Here is a 7,467-nt window from a genome sequence, read left to right as displayed (position 1 = left end):
CCAGAAAATGGATGGTAGCACTGAAGCAATTTTCCAAACTAATTCAACACCATACTTTGGTTTTTGAATGTTATTTTTGGTGAAACAAGTTTTTAAAAATGCCACTAGAATAGAATAGTTTAACTTGACTCCAATGCAAAGTAATTTGTTTAAAAAAAGAGTGAATATTTTTTCTTGGTAGCAAGTAACAGTCACCACCTGGTGGTGAGTTGGATCAGATGGCGGGGGAGCCGGCTGGAAAGACCTGGCAAGCCCAAACGTGTAGTGAGGGAGAATTGGGAATGTCTGGCGGAGGACCCTGTCCGGGAGGTCTTTAACTCCCACCTCCGGAAGAACTTCTCACACATCCTGAGGGAGGTTAGGGACATGGAATTCGATTGGACCATGTTCAAAGCCTTTATTGTGGACGCGGCCGCTAGGAGTTGTGGTCGGAAGGTCATCGGTGCTTGAAATGGCGGCAACCCAAGAACCCGGTGGTGGACACCGGAGGCGAGGGAAGCCATCAAGCTGAAGAAGGAGGCCTATTGGGCCTGGTTGGCTCAGGGGTCTCCTGAAGCAGCTGAGAGGTACCGGCAGGGGAGTTTGCCCAACCAGTCTACATGTGCTTTGTGGACTTGGAGAAGGCTTTCGACCGGGTACCTCTGGGGTTCTTGTGGGGGGTGCTGTGGGAGTATGGGCCATGACCATCCGGTTTCTGTACCACTGCAGTAGGAGCTGTGTCCGTATTCTCTGCAATAAGTCAGACACGTTCCCGGTGGGTGTTGGCCTCCGCCAGGGCTGCCCTTTGTCACCGGTTCTGTTCGTGACTTTCATGGACAGGATATCTAGGCGGGGGTCTCGGGATCGCCTCTCTGCTGTTTGCAGAAGCTGTGGTCCTGTTGGCCTCCTCGGATCATGACCTCCAGTATTCACTGCGGCGGTTTGCAGCCGAGTGTGAAGTGGCAGGGATGAGAGTTAGCACCTCTAGTCTGAGGCCATGGTGCTCTGCCGGAAACTGGTGGATTGCTCACCTCCAGGTGAGGAGGGAGTGCCTACCGCAAGCGAAGGAGTTCAAGTATCTTGGGGTCTTGTTCACGAGTGAGGGTAAGATGAAGCGGGAGACAGGCGGATCGGTGCAGCTGCAGCAGTAAAGCAGGCGCTGCACCGGACCGTCTTGGTGAAGCTGAGCCGGAAGTCGAAGCTCTCAATTTACCGGTCGGTCTACGTTCCGACCCTCACCTAGGGTCATGAACTCTGGGTCGTGACCGAAAGGACAAGGCCGTGGCTACAAGCGGCCAAAATGAGTTTCCTTCGTAGGGTGGCCGGGCTCAGCCTTAGAAATAGGGAAAGGAGCTCGGACATCAGGAGGGAACTTGGAGTTGAGGCGCTACTCCTTTGCATCGAAAGGAGTCAGCTGAGGTGGTTCGGGCATCTAATCAGGATGCCTCCCACTGGAGGTTTTACGGGCACGCTCAACTGGTAGGAGACCCCAGGGAAGACCCAGAACACGCTGGAGGGATTATTGTCACGAATTCCCCTTCATATTAGTTTGTTTTCATCCTGTCTGCTTGTTTAATTAACTCTCCTGTCATTTCAGATTCTACCATTCACACCCAATCACCTCTCATTCCCCTCACCTGGTCCTCCACACCCCATCTCACCTGCAGCCCATTCCCTCATTAGCCCTCACTATTTAGGTCCCCTCACTTGCACTTGTTCCCTGCCAGATTGTCTTGTCTTCTATTGTCAAGCTCTCCAGCGTACCTTAGAGATTGTTCCTGATCAGTCTGTTCCGACCCTGTCTGCCTGTTATTTGACCTTGGATTTTGCCTGCTCCTTATTGGATTTGTTTGCCTGTTTGACGGACCTCCCGGTTTTGACCCTGCCTGAACTAAGTAAAGAACTTTACTTGTATTTTGTCTCCGAGTTGTGCTTTTGGGTTCTAGTACCTGTAATCCTTACAATTATATTATATCCTCGGGATCCCCCAGAATGAGCTAGAAAATGTTGCGAGGGAGAGGGAAGTCTGGTTGGCCTGCTGTCACCACGACCCGACCCCGGATAAGCAGAGGAAAATGGATGGATGGATAATAATATATAAGGTTATTTATTTAGCATCTGTAAATAAAGATATTTATAGAGAAAGCCTACATCCAACTTGATTTTTTTCAGTCAGAGCACTGGAATGTGTCCATCAATTAACGATTGTGAAGCATCACAAAACGTATTAAAAGAATAGCATCAATTGTCACTGATGGAAACTTGCAGTGTTGCTTTTCCTCCGTGTGTAGCCTATTTATGTAGTTGTGATGTTTGGACTGTTGGTTCAGTTTTTAAATTTCTTAAGTTTATGGTTGTGCGATTTAGAAATTACACTAACATATATTCATATAAATGTTTAATAAATAAAAAGACATCCAAACTTAAAGACCACTGTGAAAAGTAGATTTGTTTCGGAAAATCCCATTTTTGTAACCTCAACATATTGAAAATACATTTGTGAGATTAAATATAAAATATAAACCTCTCATATGCTTGTTAAGATGATTAGTTCTGTTAAATGTATTTTTCTATTTTACTATTACAGTAAAGCGTAAGAAAAACATTCTGGAATGACATCATCTGGAAAATCAGCAACACGCACAACAGGAATCACTGATGGGCACAATCTGTTGTCAATTGTAATGGGCTCCCCCATTAAACATGTTGTGTGCTGCACCTCCGCATAGGATTTAAGATTGATAAGCTGTATTTTGTGTGTAACATAGGGTCCACTTAAGCGATACATATAAGATAGGCAACCCTGTGCCACAAATGGTTGAGACCTTTTTAACTAAAGACAATGCCAGAGCAATTACTTGAGCTGACAATGAAATACAAAAACGTGTCCCACCGGAATAAAATGTAATTTAACAAAAAATTGCCATCAACTGTGGAATCATGTGAAACTGATGAACAGCGACCCGACCCTTCAAGTCCCACGCAACCCTTAAGAGTACCTAGGGGAAAAAAAGGCAGCAGCCAACAGGCCTTTCATGAGACCTACCAGTCCCACACTGAGCGAAGGACGAGTGCACTGGAGTCACTGGTGAGGCCGGAATTGGCGAGGTGGAGGAGACTAGAAGAGAGAGATTTCAAAAAGAAAATGGTGACGTGTATGGGTCAAATACTGACCCAATTAAAAAACATTGGCAAACGGCAACAAGAAATTATTGCATTACTGAAAGAAAACACAAAATAAAAAATGTTTAACAATATACATGTGTCTGTGTTTGAGAAATTTCATTAAGAAACTAACTCTACAAAACGAGCAGTGGTTGGCTGGTTCACCCTAACCACTATCGATCCCCTGCTGATTTAGCCTGGGTTCTTGCACCATGAGCTGCCACGTGGAGGTACAGCTGAAGTATTGATGATGTAGAGGAACTTCAATCAAAAGAGAATGTCTTTCAAATATTACAAGGTTGATTTCTACTTTGCGTTTGACCTGAAGTGCCTCCCATCACCCTGTGGCATCCTGCACACCAGCTCACAATATGTGTGAAGCAAATTGTAACTAAAAGTAGTGTGGAGGTATATACTGTCCTTAAATTTGGGCAGAGATCATGTCACTGATGCATCTTGGTTGTTGGGCTGTGGTGGATCATCAAGGTCCTCTCTAAGTTGATGAAGACCCTGCTCATCTTCATCAAGTTGGTCACCTGACTTCAAACATGCTGTGACAGTTGCACTGATATTTGTTACTTCTTTCATGTGCAGACATTTGATCCTCCTGAATTTGGATTTCAGGATGCCAAAAGCATGCTCAATGGCCACACGAGCTGCAATGAGCTTTCGGTTAAAGCAGTGGTTCCAAACTTTTTCTGTCAAGCCCCTCCCCCCCTTTGATGATATAGAAACATTGTAAGCCCACTGTACCCGACCCCACCCACCCCGAATGGGTTGTACCTTCTTTGTTTTGAATTCATTGCATAATATATAAACTCTATAAAATGTTTTACTTTCTAAAATAAGTACACATCACTTCACTTTTCCACTTCAGTTTATTGTTCAGTTTGTTTTAATGAAAAAAAAAATAATAAAATCAATTTCCAAAAAGATTGGACTTTAGATTGCTTTCAAGTAGTGCTTTAAGACATTAATTGCATTACATTCTTGAATATATTTACAAGTAAAATTAACTTCAAATGTTAAAATTGAAGTTAGGAACAGTGCAATAACTTACATTTCTGAATTTGTGTGCAAGAAAATAAAAAATCCTACCTATAGAATAATGATAATAATAATATAATAATATTCATTTGTAAATAAAATTAACTTAATTTCTTTGAAGTGCAAACAACGTATATTTCCCCACATTTAACAGCAGGTTCTCTCAAACAAGAAAATAACATATCCAGCAATGATTGATGTGGATTTTCTTTGTTCTGATTGCTTTCAATAAAAGCTTTTAGTGACATACAAGAGTGCCCTCTCACTTCACACGCTTCATTGAGGCAGATGTATTGTTTGCAAATTCAGCGATTTTGATTATAAAAATGCTTGAAATGCTTGGAATCATACAGAAATGTATAGCACAGTTCAGTAGAGAAATATTAATATTATTTTATCATTATTTGTTTTTTACTTTTCATGATAACAGGTGAGGCTCTGCCTGCCTCCACTGACCACACATCCCTCAGCCGCGCCCCCCCTGTAGTTCCACTGCGCCCTCCAGTTTGGGAACCACTGGGTTAAAGCACTGCTGCCTAGTAGTTAGGTGTCCATTATCCCGGTAGGGTTTCATCAGTTGTCGCAACAAAGGATAAGCTGTATCACCGATGATGTGCATTCCTTCTGGAACCAGGGCCTAAGGATCCTCTTCCAATAGCCATGCAACATCGGTGTTGCGAAATGCTCTGGCATCATGCCAACTACCATACAGCACAGACTGTATTTGGAAATCCAGCTGTTTCAAAGTGTAACTGGGATGTGTGAAGTGCTTCCTCTGTAGGCCACAAAATGTGATGGGACAGATGTGTAGTGACCAGGGAACAGAAGTGAAGGAGATGTGTTAAAAAGGGTAGATTGTGAAATGTTGAATCTGCCACACCCCTATATGACTCCTGGCTAAACAGAGTCCACAGACAGGCGAGAACACTGTTACAGACAGGTAGTTTGGTTTGCTGTCTGTTCATGTTGTGTGGTCCCAGCGTGGTCATAAGGTCCGAGTTAGCAAAGAAGAGACTCAAACTGACATGCAAATATCAGTGATTATATTTAGTCTTGAAATGCTGTAGATAAGCCTACCTCCACTTGTCCTCTTGAGAGCCTGAAATTACTTTTGAAGTCAGTGACACTGTACAGAGGGACAACGACCTCAACAAAATATGGTATTTTTGGAATGAACCTAGAAAAATAATGAAGCTGATTCTTTACTGAATTCTAAAGAACTCTTTAACCATATATGGAGCAGTTATTTATGAAAACCATTTTTCACCACACTGCCATCATTTTTATGAAGTAATACAAATACAAATTGTTTTAAATTAAGTGACAATTACATTCCTTGATTATTCTACTGTTTTTAGTTTTAGAATTTGCCTAAAACTGGAGAATCATCAAACATGAAGATACGGTGCTAAATTCACTGTAACCGTGGCCATATGTTCCGGTTAATTTTAAATATATACATAAAACAAATCACCTTCTCCGTCCAAGTCCAACCTCGTGGAAAAGTAGAGGGATCTCTTTTGCCTGTACTTCATCGGCGATAAAGAATGCAAACGCAATTTCTTCAGCCATAGTTTTCCAAACATGGTCCTAAGAGTACATCCACATTACTCTGTTTTCGTTTGGAAACGCATATGTTTTGCTACGGTTATACTGAGCGTCCACACTACGCCGGCGTTTTGGAGCACCGTAAACGGAGGAGTTTAGATACGATCCCGAAGCCGGATAACTTTGGGAACTCCGGGTAGCGTATTCGTGTGGACGGACGGAAACGCATACGTTTGGAAACGATGACGTAACACCCGCGATTGACTACCAGGTTAACTGACAACTGATTACAGACATTGCTGACCTTGTTGTCTTTACTAGTAGCTGTTGTCCAGTTAAAGTTTGGTTGCTTAGTTACAAAATACAACAATCTACTTCCTGTTTACATCAGCGCATGCCCAGTGAACGTGAAGAGTCACGTGATATTCGTTTCCAGGCGTGTAATATGGACGGAGATCACTTCGGAAACGATGGCTGAAACGCCGTGTGGACGGAGATTGTTTTCGTTTGAAAACTCCGTTTCCAAACGAAAACGGAGTAATGTGGATGCAGCCTAAGACTACAGGTAGCCTACAGATGTAACGAACAGGGTGTAAACTATCCAATGACTTCCTGTGTATTCAGTAAAGGCGGCTGAAAACTGTCCGACTTGAGTTCTTTGTCAATGACCCCTGCTGCTTCTGCCTGCTCTCGTCTACTTTCCAGGTGAGGCGCAATTCATCTCGAACGAGACTATTGTGTCCGCAACCAAACATGATTGCCGTCAATCACGCCAATTTATGGTTTGGCGCTGCACGCAATCAACTGTGCATGCAATCCAATTTTTGGAGATGCCTGCCAAATTTACCACGAAAAAATAACGACATACACAGAATTGTTGACGTACGTCCACCTGCACCCACCAACAAACGGGAGAAAGGTTAAAGCAGTTCATATAAAGTAACCGCCACCATTACAAGGGTAACTAACTTTAATTAAGCCTCCAACATTAGCCTAGCCTGTAGCCTAGCTTGATGCTGATAACGTAATACTTATTGGGTTTTTTTCATAGAGTCTGACTAGATTGAACGGACAGTAACTTATCTATTTTAATGTATTCTCTAATTATCCTAGTAAAACCCAGAAAATGGATGTTGTGTGTGAGAGTGCATTATGTTAAAATGCACGACCATGAAGTCAGACAAGCCCCATAGTCTGAGTTTAAAGTTCTGATGAAGATAGCAGCTGATTTGTTACTGTTCACCATAGAGTCAGAGCACATGTATGTCCCGCCCACACCGGCAGGTAACACAATTCATATCTCTCCATTGACTTTGTAGTGTGTGAAGCCGCCACCATGTCACTTTATTTTTTGATACTTCTGTCATAATGGAATGTGGATAAATCAGAAACCTATGCAGTATTATGTTTGCAAGTGCCTTAGCTAACTACAGCAATAGTAGCTAACTACGGTAATGCTAGCTTGCAAACTTAAGCTAACACTAGCTTGCTAACAACTTGCTAACTTGTCCAGTCATCTATTTAGTCATCAATTGGACCCCTGGTAGACGTAGGTTGCTAAAACAATCCATTGACATCCTGAAATCTGATGAGATTAGCAAGCTATAAGCATTTTATTAGGCTTTCAGCCCTCTATTGCATATTCTGGCACGGTTTAGTTTTCTTCACATCCAATGGGCACTGTTTTCATAGGAAGATGTTGCACTCTGTCTATATTGTTTGGCTAAG

The sequence above is a fragment of the Cebidichthys violaceus genome, unplaced genomic scaffold (assembly GCF_023349555.1).
Source record: "Cebidichthys violaceus isolate CVI_PGR_0920_01 unplaced genomic scaffold, fCebVio1.0.p SCAF_2, whole genome shotgun sequence".
NCBI classification, from domain to species: domain Eukaryota; kingdom Metazoa; phylum Chordata; class Actinopteri; order Perciformes; family Stichaeidae; genus Cebidichthys; species Cebidichthys violaceus.
Note: the sequence above shows the minus strand (reverse complement) of the source record.